The sequence below is a fragment of the Mus caroli genome, unplaced genomic scaffold (genome assembly GCF_978045245.1).
Source record: "Mus caroli unplaced genomic scaffold, Mus_caroli_1 scaffold_12, whole genome shotgun sequence".
NCBI lineage: Eukaryota > Metazoa > Chordata > Mammalia > Rodentia > Muridae > Mus > Mus caroli.
In genome coordinates this window covers 73,455,241-73,468,388 of record NW_028227267.1, presented here as the reverse complement: position 1 = coordinate 73,468,388, position 13,148 = coordinate 73,455,241, and the positions used below count along the sequence as shown (strand labels likewise).

The following is a 13,148-nucleotide window of genomic DNA, read 5'->3' as shown; positions in this document are numbered from 1 at the left end:
CCAACTCTGCTGAGCCAGATACCTGTTTCTGAGAGGACATAGCTGGCCCACTTACAAGTCTTAATGGCACTTTAATCAGTTTTAGATGGAAATCTGGGGGTGTAGCTGTGCTTGGGGAACACCTTGGAGGAGGTGAGGATTCCATGGGGAAGGTAGGAGGGTTTCTGAGGAAAATGATGGCGTCAAAGCACCGGACTAAGTGGGCCAAGAAGATGCAGTTTGCACTGACTCTGAACAGAGGTTCCTTCACAAATGTGCTTTTCCCTACACCAGAGCAATCAGTGTACAAAACCAGAGTTCTATTTGCAAAAAAAAGCTCCTTATAACTTTGAACTATCACCAATGGTGTCAATATAACACGTGCCCTAGAGCAACGCTGTCACAGGTGAGTATGAGTATAGATGCCCCTGGCTCATTGTAAATATCATGCTCAAAAATTCCCAGGACACCAAACAGTGTTTGATATGCCTCAACTACATGATTCTGTAGAGCTTACATAAGCATACTCATGCTACCACTATGGAAATTAAAGCTCACACCATTGCCAGTCTCTAACATTACAGTCCTCAGATTCAAGACCCCACTTCAGCAAGCAGATGATGTTCATTCTGCTAGAGAAACAATATTTAGTCCCATTCAGGGTAAGTGTTGGGCCATGGTTGATGTGAAGAGGTCCTAGCAATGCTTAGGTAAGGAAGGCCTATGGAGGGTCAATCTCGTGTGTCACTTTGCCACATCTCACTGTAAGCATAGGTATCACAGAAGGATCAGGGCTAACTGAATCAGGCAAGTGCTGTGACCATCTAGGAAACCCAGGAGCAGGGATGCTTTATGCAAAGCATACCCCCTTCATTACTGAAGACATCTCATTAACTGGAGTGTCTGTGCTAGTGTATGAGTCTGTGTGTGTGTGTGTGTGTGTGTGTGTGTGTTGCTGTGGCTAGAAACCAGGGCCCAGTGCACTAAGTAAGCAGCTCCATTATTGAGTTACAACTTCAGGCTCATCATCCGATTTCCTAATTCAATACATGAAAGGGCCATCTCCTTTTGAGAGGGAAGGATGGATAAAGGGCAAAGACACAGGAATGTGACATTTCTAGAAGGGTTTTCTGATAAGAAGGAGTCTGTCCAACTGGAAATGTAAATCACTCCTGTTATAATCTATATCCCAAATACTACACACACACACACACACACACACACACACACAAAACTGTCATAGATGTCAATGATATAATGATGACTAATAAATGGTTTATTTTCCCAACACACCACCAATTTAATGGTGGGATGAAAATCTTTCTAGGGTGTATCTTGCCAGTGCATATCTTTACTAAGGGATATCATGGCTGCTATACAGTTTTGGAGCCATCATTATGAACATGCCCTGAGGTCCAGCACTGAACACAGCTATAGTTAGAAGTGAGTACATCACAGGGGCTGAGGCTGCTGATCACAGGAAGGGCTATCTGAGACCAACAGTCAGCTGAGAACCACTGTCTGCTTCTTGAATTAGACAGGTGGGAGGATGCCTGGTTGGACAGATTGATGAATAAACAGATATACTCCTAATGTCCACTCCTCCTCCTTATCTTCCCTCATCCCACACATGAACTTCAGACCTGCCTCAGGACTCATGTACTGGACACAAACACAAACTCTTTTGGCCCAAGCCAGCACTGAGTAACAGGCAACAGCCACAGAAGCCCTCCTCTCCTGATACCCTGAGTAACAGCCAATCCAGGAGATGATCTCTTTGCTAACATGGATGTGAGCACCCACCTCCCGTTCATCACATGTTTTTCAGCATCACTCGCATTCCCCTCCTGATCCCCTCTCTGCCCATCACCCTGCTATCTATCTTTCTTTGTTCTCCTTTCACAATGTCTATAAAATGCCCCCCCCCCTATGGACAGCCTGCCAGGGGGCAGGCACTCAATCAATGTAGGAGGTCCAGTCCCCGCAAGCTATAGACCATTCCTTCAACTGACACTTGCCCCAACCTCTGGGCCTTTTTATGATAACATTGGTTCATATAGGTACTTCTCATCTTCATGGCCAGCAACCCACAGATAGCAAATGGTTACTTTCTACTTTCTCTATAGATGAAAGTCTTTCTCCCCTCCCTTGCACTTCTGCATGAGACATTCATTGGATTTGTCTTCACCTGAGTGACTCATTTGTAACTGTGCAGGGTGATATCTTAAAAGTCCTTTATTGGTTGGGGAGATCGCTCAGTGGTTAAAGTGCTTCCTGTGCAAGGTGCTTCCTGTGCAAGCATGAGGGCCAGAGTTTGGACTCCCAGAGCTCATGCAAAGGTAGGGTGGATGGGGAAGTAATTCTAGCCTCTAAAGGCAGAGCCTGAGGAAGCTCTGAGCAAGCTCGCTAGGTGGACTAGCTGTGCCAGTGAGCTCTGGGCTTGACCATAAGAATATCACTCAATAAATAAGGTGTAGGAATGAAGGATTATTATATAATATATATATACACACACACACACAAACACACACACACACAACCAGAAAAAATACCTTTAATATATTTTGTATTGTATTCATAAGTTCTATCCACTGGTTCAAATTTGACAAAATAGATTTTGGGTCCTTATTTATATTTTCATAGATAGTTTACTTCTGAGCATAATGAACAAAGCCAAGAGTTATAATGTCATGAATGAGTGACTTTGTCTTTCCAGAGACTGCACCACCACCATCCCAATACTGTCCCCGTGGCTCCTGTCAACAGCTCATACATAGACTAAGACTCAAATGGACAAGGCAAAGCAGGATTGGAGTACAAAACAGGTTGCACCTGATGACCTTCTCCACGCAACCTCACAGATGCAACTGAAAAAAATAATCACTTTCATTTCCTTGCCATTTTCGTTTAATCATTTACACTTGAACACAATTATAATTGCATTGAAAAGAGATTTACTCATTATTTTGCTATGGCCTAAGAATGAACATAAGGTATAGCAACACAGATTCTGAAACTGGCCACTAATAAAGTAGGAAAGCATTAGTCCCCTCTACTCTAGGATGCTTCATCATGCACATCACACGTACATTCAGGGAAGACATAAGTCAATTTGCCTGAATTTCAAATATTATTTGTAGAGCTGTTTTATCAGAAAATAAATTCCAATCTTCCATGGTGTTGAATTGTTTTAGTCTCTCATGAGTTTGTGAAAAATTCTGTTAACATTTTCATCTATTTCAAATTAACATGGCAGATTTCCAAATATTGGGAATTGCAAAGTGCCCGCTCTCAGCACATCCTATCAACCATCTGCTCTGACCATCCGGGAAAGGTCCAGACATCACCTCCAATGTGTTATCATAAGTCAAAGTGCTCCTGGCATTTGTGTAATGTTTTCTCAGCATTTTGCACATGATGAATGGGGCTGTAGCTCTCCCAAACAAGGAACCTGCTGATCACATGCATGTGGGTCCTCTTCCTTTATATTCAACTGTGTATGTTTACATTTGTCCACTCACAATTCCTCCCTGCTCCCATCTCTCCTCAAATGCATGCATTCCTCTCATACGCACACATCCCACGGACAAATACATTTGTCTCAGGGAACCTGAATCCCAACATGCCCAGAAGAACAAAGGTGTGGTACTATTTCACTCTGACACTGTGATATATTCTACACTAAGTGAATTTAGAGAATTTTTATTTTCTCTTAAGAACACAGAGGTATTAACACAGTGATTAATTATCAATACATTTACTTGATTAGGTCTTCTTCATTTCACTTTTTCTTTTACATTTTGCATCATGGCCATTAGCCAATCATAGGAGGGCATGGGGAGCTCACATAGATGAAACTGCAAAGTTATGAAACAGATGCCAAAGGTTTTCTCCTCTTACCCTTCCAAATTAAAATATTTCCCACAAGTCCACAGTCTTATTATTCAATTTTCTGCTAGTATTTACCAGAATAGGTAAGTTGTTAGAAAACAAAGTGACAATTTCCCAGTGTAGATATTAAAAATGAATCCTTCATTGCCAAAGAACATAAAATACTAGTGAGCATATGGATTTCAGCAAAGAGTGAACTGTCAGACTGAGACAAAGGATGATGGTAAAGTTGTTGTGGCACTGAGCAAAGCACAGAGTTCCGTGCTGCCAGTGATTTTGAAGCCAGTATAGAAATGCCCTATAGAAAATGTTCAGTAAGTGTGGCCAGGCAGTTATCTCTTGCTCTCCCTTGTGAGAGGTTTACTAAATTTTCATTTAGAAATATATGGGAAACCAAGTTAGAAGGAATCCTGCTTTCCCAGTTTGACCAATAATACTTCAGCACAGGATGCCCAGAAAATACCCCATGCCCCACCTTGACTCAGACATACACAGAATATATATATATATATATATATATATATATATATACACATATGTGTGTGTGTATGTGTGCATGTATATGTGTATATATGTATATACAGGCAGACAGACACACACACAGGCACACATACAAGGAGAATCATAAATTCATCTGTCAGGTATCAAAAGTGCTTAGAATATTCCTTAAGTGTAAATATTTAATGTTAAATGCCTAACATACATGAAGGTTTGAAGAAAGAATCTTGCAAACATGGCTCTGTCACACATCTGATTCTGGTATCGCTGGATGTCTGAATGCAAACACCATTTCAGATTTACTTCATAATAAGAAAAATCAAGCCACAAACCATGTTCTCTCTCTCTCTCTCTCTCTCTCTCTCTCTCTCTCTCTCTCTCTCTCTCTCTCTCTCTCTCTTTCTCTCGGCTATTTGGATGACTTTGAAGACCTAAGTTACTCTCTGAAGTACAGTTGACTCTGCAACCTTATATTAGAAACACACATTTCTCATATTTTAAATATCTTAACTCAGCAATTTTTTTTAGCCACTTCAGATAAAAACACGTTACACCACGTAATTCAACTTCTTTCAACAGAGCAAGCTATTCCAATGTATTCAACAATGCTTCTCGGGCAAAGCCATATTACACAATGGTGTTGGCAATGACAGGGTGTGACTTAACAATCAATGACATGTACAGTTTGGGAAACATGCAAGCCTTCCCATGGCTGTAAGCCTTCCCATGGCTGCAAGCCTTGCCTGGAGGCTCAGGCTTGCCCATGGCATGGTTCCGAAAGCTTCTCCATGAGTTCCTGCAGTGTTACGTCGCCTTCTAACCTACCAACACTGGGCTCATGAACACACATCTGTCTTTGCTTTCCGTGCTGCCCAAGTGTCTGGCAGCACATTCGGAATGTCTCCCTCCCTCCTTGGGTAGCTCTGCAGGGTTTCTGAACTCTTTCGTATCTGAGCAATCACGGCCATCTTTACACATGATCACTTGTGCTATGATACTAAAGTGTTCTCAGAAATGCACTTCATAGGCAGAGCCAAGGTGGGGTGGACACTGGAGAGGAAGCCAGAAGAAAGCCATTTCTTCTGCTCCAGAAGCTGGCCTGTAGACATTGCCAGGGGGGACAGGCAGAGCTCCTTTCATAAGATGTTCCTAACAAGTCGGTGGAGGAGCAGATCTCTCCGAGATCGAGCCATCTGACACGTAAGAATTTTAGCAACAAAATCACAGATTTACACCAAAAGCTGCTTCTTCTTTTTTTTTCTGATTGAGAATATGGGATAGCTGCAGATATACTTCAGTAGCAGAGGCCTGTGCATTTCTACTGTGCAGAATGTCCCAGGCTCAATCTCTAAGGTCACACACATGAAAATAGAGAATTAGGAATGGAATTGAACGGCTACTCATAGACGGAAACACAGACACATGGATTTAGGTGAACAGAAATAACATAACTGGTAGCTTAAAAAACTGCTACTAACTACACACAGGATAGTAACCACAGGGAGAAGGTTGTGACTGTTGTTTTCAAAAAGGTTTGGAAATACAATTTTGAGAATTTTTTTTAAGTGAAGTCAGATTTTATGTCTCCTGAGAAAGTTGTTATCCAAGAACTGATCATAATGTATACTTTAAAATTAATCCATTTCCTTGGATCAAGTGTTTATATAAAGGCTTTGGTCCGCTAACCAATTAATTATCAAAGCAAGAGCAGCAAATATTTTTACCCACTTAGCCATCTCTTCAGAACCAAAACCAATTTTAATTGTTTAGATATAAACATGTTCAGTAAAAGGTAGCTTTATTGAAGCTATTGTAGATACCATCTTCTCAGTGTTTTTCCTCAGTGAGATTTTGCTGCCATGATTCTCAAAATAAATTAGCTACATTGATTAACTGTGCTGTCTACCACACTATAGAACTGGGTTTCATAAACAGGATACAAGAAACACTCAAGTCACTCACTTACAATGACCTTATGCTTCGCTCTACAACACCATCCGTGAAGCTACCTTACACTGAGCCTATGTATCTAAGCAATTAAACATCAGGGTTGCTTCTGAAGAGATGGTTAATAGTGTTAGCTGTTCTTGCAGAGGACCAGCTAGCTTCCCAGAACCTATGACTGGTAGCTTACAACTACCTGTAAATACTATAGTTCCAGGGTCTCTGATGCCCTCGTCTGGCCTCCTTGGGTGTCCACCCACATCTGCATGCACACACTGTCAAACAGACGTATGAACAAAAATAAAATAAGCATGTTAAAATGTTGTAGTTCTTCTTTGAAAATCTGGTACAGTATGCTTTGATCAAATTCACTCCCTCCATCTGCTTCTCAGTTCCCTAATTTCTGTGTCATTTTGTTTTTGTTTTGTTTCATCTGTCAAATTCAGTTTGTGCCACCCAAGTATTCTTGGATGCATGATATTCTCTGGAGTATGACTGAATTACCAACGCACCACTCTTACAGAAAATGGACTCTCCAGCTTCCAGCAGCTATCAGTTGCTAATACTCCCTCAGCTAGGTCTGTGACTCCATACCCACTTTCCTTCTCCATACTAGGGTTTGGTCTGGCTTGAGTTTACAAAGAGCTTGGGCATGGTGTAACAATCACTGTAAGTTCACATGTGCACCTGTCCTGCTGTGTCCAGAAAATACTGTTTTCTTGTATTTATCAATTGCCCCCAAGACTCTGTCTGTTCCCTCTTCCACAATGATTGCTGAGCCTTGGGAGGAAGGGTGTGACCCAGATGTCCCATTTAGAGCTGAGCATTCTGCAGTCTCTTACTCTCTGCAGTTTGGTCAGAGAATTGTCCGTCTCTGTGTTAAGCACCGTCTACTGCAAATAGAAGCTTGCCTAATGCAAGCTGAGCAGGGCATTAATCTATAGGAATTATGATTCAGTTTTTAGTATAAAAGATATGCATGTATCAGAATAGTATACATTCTCCATTAGAGCCTGTGGCCTGTCTAGTCACAAGTTCATGCTCAAATATGGGTTTCACCATGGGGAGCAGGACTTAAATCCACCAGAAGGTAGTTGGTTACCCTCCTAATGGTCATGCCACTATTGTGCCAGTGGGCATGTTTTACTGGGCCAGTTGTTATTATAGCTAGTGGGACTCACAACTGGGTAAGATGGATAATTACTTTTCTCCTTTGGTAGCACCTCTGAACACTATGAAAGATGTAGGCCAGTAGGTCAGTAGGTCAGTAGGTCAGTAGGTCAGTAGGTCAGTGCCATCCTGTTGCTGAAAATGTTCTAAAGTTAGATTATTATAATTGTTGCACAACTTTGTACATACATGCTTAAGGAACTTTGAGGGAATTTTCTAGCATGTAAATTATCTCCTAATGACACTATTTCTAAAACATAAAGTAAAAGTACTTTTTAAGAAGTCCAACAGAACTAACAAATCTTTACCTGCATCAGTGGTTCTCAACCTTCCTAATGCCTTTAGTACAGTTCTGCCTGTTGTGATGACCCCCAACCATAAAATTCTTTCGTTGCGATTTCATAACTGAAATTTTGCTACTATCATGAATCATAATGTAAATATCTGATATGCAGAATATCTGATATGTGAACCCCACCCAGTGGAGTCGTGACCACAGGTTAAGAACCAATGACCTACATGTACTAAGAAAAAAAGAACACGCAACATCAAAAAGACAGTCATTATAAGGGAAGCCGCAGAAATTAAAATGTCAAGAGGCTATTATACACAAATGAAGAAGGAAGTGTTAGAAAAAAAAAGTTAACTTCCTAGGAGCACATAATCTAGAAAAATAATTACTCAGTAGAAGTGGGGGGCAGTGAGATAGCTCAGCAGTCAAGAGCACCTTAAATAAGAACTTGAGTCCCAGGAGCCTCATGGTCAAAAGGAAAGTACTGATTCTGGAATATGGTCCTCTGCAATATAGTGCATGTACACACACACACACACACACACCAATGCACGCACTCACGCACATGAACACCAGTATGTTAAATGTAGTAATTGTTTTAGAGAGAGAGAAAATTCTAAACAGAAAATTTACAAGTGAGATGAAATCAGCTATCCAAACCCTCTCAAGAAAGACAGGCCCAGGAAGGTTTTAAAGTCACGAATACTAAATGAGATCACCAAATAACTGGAAGACAGAGCCCCACCTGGAAATCTCCTGTCACCAATTACCATTCGAGGACCTGGAATGGGTTACTTCTAATTGAGTTGTTGGCTGGAGAGGCCCCCCTGGGAGTCCCCTAGAAGTTGGTGCCTACACAGAACCTTCACTCTGGATGCTAGCTTAGAATAGCACTTTTCATGCTACTAGAAAGAGATACATAAACATGAACACAGCTATGAACCCTTTGATCTACCATAGTACCCTGTCTGTAAAATATGCTGGCACAATACATGTATCTAAAGTGTATTTCTTTTTTTAAAAAAAATTCACTTCTATGTGTATGACTGTTTTCCTGCATGCATGCATTTTCACTACATGTATGGCTCATTTCCATGAAAGCCAGTGAATGGTGTTCAGATAGCTCCCTGGAACTAGAGTTACAGAGAGTAGTAAGCTGCCATACAGGTGCTTGCAGCCAGGCCCTCTGCACAAGCAGCCAGCACTCTCAAGTGTAGACCATCTCCCTAGCCCTGGCTTGCATTTCCTATAATACACATATTTGCCAGTTTTAAAGTCTACCCTGACAGTTGATGTCTTAATTACTTGAATTTACTCTACTGACTACTATTGTTTGGTTGTAAGTTTACCATCTTGGTTTTTTTTTTCCCCAACTCTCATTTTTTCAATTGTATATGTGTTTTTCAGCTGAGTTAGAAATGTAGAATTCCACGTTGTCTTAATGTTTTTCTTGGCACAATTTCTAGTGCTCGCTCTGGGTATTATTCATATGCGTACATAACAGATATAGTCTTGTTGGTGGCATTTTACCAACCGTAGTGAAGTCCAGGAAATTTATTCATCTTGGTATTTCTGCATTCTCATGTAAAATATACTCAACGGCTTTCTACATTGTCTTGGACAGACATGATGGAGACCCATCATTATCATTTCAACACCACACCTAACTCATAGGGCTCAGAAGGAACGGGGACACTTATAGCACTTGGCCATGGTTTTGGTCACTCTTCTTTCTTCCTTCCTGGGTTCCCAATGTCCTTCCTTTAACTGTTTCTTTTGTGTTCAGAGAGAACTTTCTCAAACTGTGTCTTTAGGCCGGGTCTGCTGCCGCTCACTCTCACTGCTGAGGGTTATTTTGCTGGCTCAGCATTGTTGTTTCTTTCTTACTCTTTTTTTGAGTATCTGGGACACACAGTACCACTTCCCTTTGCTTCCCATCATTTCTGGTGAACAGTACTCTACCCTCCTGCTTAGTTCACAGGTAGAGCATTGCTTTTCTCTTATTCTGCTAAAAATTCTTCTGTTTTGTTTTTTTTTTTTCTTTTTTTGGTTCGACCCTAACTTCTTGGTGCAGTTTTACCTGTGTTGATCCAGTTCAGGTTAACTGGCATTCTCAAGCCTGTGACCCCAGATGAAGCAAAGGCCTTCAGCATCACTGTCAGAGCCAGCAGATCATTAGGAACTCACCGTGAGGTAATCCTCCAGTGCTCTTAAGCATTCTTCCGTTCTCCGGCATACGAATGTTCATTTGTTTGGTCTATCCAGGTTTTTAGTGGTCCCCCGTGAGAAAAATTGGCAAGGCCCATCCATAATAACCTGGAGATATATGTTTTTAATTTTGATAGTTGCCAACTAATTGATTTTCATAGACGCACTAATTGGCCTTTACATTTCCACTGAACCAGTTATTTCTGCAGATTCGACATCGCCACGTGCTAACAGGTTCCACTCTAAGAAGCGGCACGCTGCCACTTATTTTTTCCTTCACACCAGATCTGCCCAGGTTATAAAGGCTGCACACCAGCCACTTCACAGCCAATTTAAGAAATTCTAACAGGAACCTGAAGCATAGATAAAAAGTAACTAAGTGGATAAGCGAGTGTCCAGTAGATGCTCCCTTCTCTGATTAGTGGCCCCATTTATTTCATTTGAAAGCTGCTAGTGAGCTTCTCCGAGACCCCTCCACTCACAAAAAAATCTATGACACCAACTGTTCGACCTAAGAGGAGAATTTGATTCTGACTCCTGCTATCTTCTTTTAATTAACTCTATCTACAGCATACTGTATTTGGTTTTTGAGAAATTCTTTACACTTGTCACATTTTACCAGGATTACTTCCACGCCTCCCTGTTTCCCTCTCAGCCTATACTGCTTTTTGTCTGTTTTGTATTTGAACTGAAGGGTGGACAGTGTAGTACTAACATTAGCTCAAAGAAGCTGTCAGTGTCCTCCTACCACGGGCATCATCTTAGAGGCCCCGGGAAGTCCGTTTGAGACACTGGACAGTCAACAGCAAGAGGAGTCTACTCGCCTCTGTGTTGCCCTCACCCTTCCTTCACTAGATCACATCTTAGTCCCTCGGGCTTGCCTGTCTGGTCCTTCAATAAGACTCAACACTGGCACAAACCAGGCATTCAGTAAACGAGACAGGAACAACACTGGTAAAAGTAGGGGGTCCTACTGTGTTAAGGAATGGGATGGAAACAGACTCTCCCAGGGAAAGCATGCCACTGTTCATCTAGCCTCCAGGTTTTTCAATCAAAACCCTGAAGGTCCAGCTTTACAAGAAAACACGTATGTATAGAGGCAAAGTATTGCTTAGTTGTGAACTTTTGTTGGAGTGCTAAGGAGCTGTGGGGATACATGTGTAAAATCTCCTAATATTTGCTCACTGGACAGTATTTACAGAAAAAATAACAAGCACACAAAAAATGTTACTTCGAATGTCATCCAAAACTGTTACTTCAGGTTTCACCCAGCTATGACCATTGGTCCTGTGGAAGGGATACTTTGCTCCAGTCTCTCCCTCAGCAATTGTTTTCTCTTTATAAAATGGGTTCATATCATAAATATAATTGGGAAACCTTTGCTTTATTCACTTATGATAATCTGTTTTCCCGTTTTGTTAAATGGCCTTAAAAAGCTTGTCTTAATGGTTATAACAGCACTGTAGCTTAGAAGGGGCCATAATTTATCTGAGCATTCCTTTATGTGAGAACATTTAAGTTTCTACACTGTTACCAGTTTCATTAACACCATAATGCATATCCTCTTACCCATAGCTTTTACTTTATTTTCTCTTAGAGCATACTGCTAAAATCCAGATGACGAGATTGCAGCTCCCGGCAGCAAAATGCTCTCTTTCAGAGTGGGAAACGCCACCGTGGGTAAACCTGTAAAGCAACCTTACATACCCTCGGCAACCAACTAGTGAGCTTCAGCATACCTCCTTCCTGGGACAGAGGAAGCCGGATAAGCCTGGTACCTTTCCCAGCTTGAACAAAGATGTATGTCTCCCTGGCACCTTGGGTCGCTTGTGTATGGCCCCTCTAGTTCACAAACTACGAGAATATTGGGAACCAAAATGAGAATGTGAGTCTGTAGAGAGATGGAAAAGCATTTTGTACTATGTCCTATCTGCAAATTATTCAGGAACACAGAGCCACATCCACGCTGGAACCGAGTATCATCTTCAAAATAAAACCCGTGCAGTGTTTGTTTGTGTGTTATGTTTTATAATTATATACGCTGAGCTTGTTTTCACAGTCAAATTCTTCATTTTCAGTTAAATGTTTTCAATGAACACTCATAATACTACCTTCCCCTGGGTCACCACTCCGGGAGTCTGTGCTTTATTCTTGACCGGGCAGAGAATTACATGTGTGGGTGGCTAAGTGGTATGTGTGTCCTGCTCACTTTCCTGAGGTCTCTGTGCTTTGTGGTTAGCTGTCACTCATCTTAGAGCAAGTGAGTTACTGAAGTGAGGGGTTCCTGCCACCTCCTGTCACTGCCTATCTGTCTATCCCAAACCTTCATCAAATAAATGAATGAATAAATAACAAAACAAAACAAAAAACCAAAAAAAAAAAGCCAGAATCCAAGACTAGAAAACTCCCCGGCATTCAATTACTTACTCACATGGGGTCTCTTCTTCCTTCCACCACCAATCACCAAACAAGGTCACAAACTTCTGGGACTCACAGTCTATGAAGAGAGGAAAATGAAAGTTACCAGACAGAAGACAGACTACAGATTCTGAGCATTTCTAATGAGCACTGGCCACAGGAGCTGGAGACAGTCATTCTCAATTCAGCTCTGCCAGCCTTGTAATCAAGTAAATTCCTCTAGGAACACCACAAAAGCTTCCCAGTCTTCTTCTTCATGTATAATGTGTTGTCTTTTCCTGTATCAGCACTGGTGTTTAAGTGGAAAGTTAGGAGAGGCTGAGCCAGAGCCAGAGAGCCAGAAAACGTTGTAAACATGTTCTGTTGTCATTAGAAGTCAAGTCCATGACACTATAGCAATGGGTTGTAAATATGAAAGGTGTGTGCGTGTGCACATAACCCTGCAGCACCTCTTTGCACTGCAGTGTGCACACTTGTTGCTTGCCAATCAAGCGTGGCAGCTCTTGGGGATGGGGTGGGGGTGGGGGAGGGGGTATTAATTCTCCCATGGGTAGGGCTTCTGCCACATTTCTATGGCAGCTGTTTTCAATGCCAGATGCAAAGGAAGGCAGGCACACGGAGGAAAGCAGTACAGGATGTGGAGTAGAATCTGCGTGGAAACACATGTAAATAGTAACAAATGCGGGATTAATACCTGGGACGTGGAACAAATGAACAGGGTCCAAGAAGAGGGGAACAGTGCAAATAA

At 41.7% G+C, this 13,148-nt stretch overlaps 1 protein-coding gene across 12 annotated transcripts in view; it reads right to left on the bottom strand.

The window, feature by feature from the left end:
• The window catches only part of Enox1 (ecto-NOX disulfide-thiol exchanger 1), a 584,295-nt gene that overhangs the window by 412,129 nt on the left and 159,018 nt on the right, over positions 1 to 13,148 (bottom strand). For 6 of the 12 annotated variants that reach the window (XM_085828788.1, XM_029469173.2, XM_085828792.1 and 3 more), the window contains one exon: positions 12,414 to 12,479. The gene's annotated coding sequence lies outside the window, so the exon portion shown is untranslated. Of the gene's footprint in view, positions 1 to 9,961; positions 10,091 to 11,721; positions 11,837 to 12,409; positions 12,480 to 13,148 lie in introns of all 12 variants that reach the window. The other 6 variants (XM_021181861.2, XM_085828790.1, XM_029469169.2 and 3 more) reach the window with 5 other exon arrangements.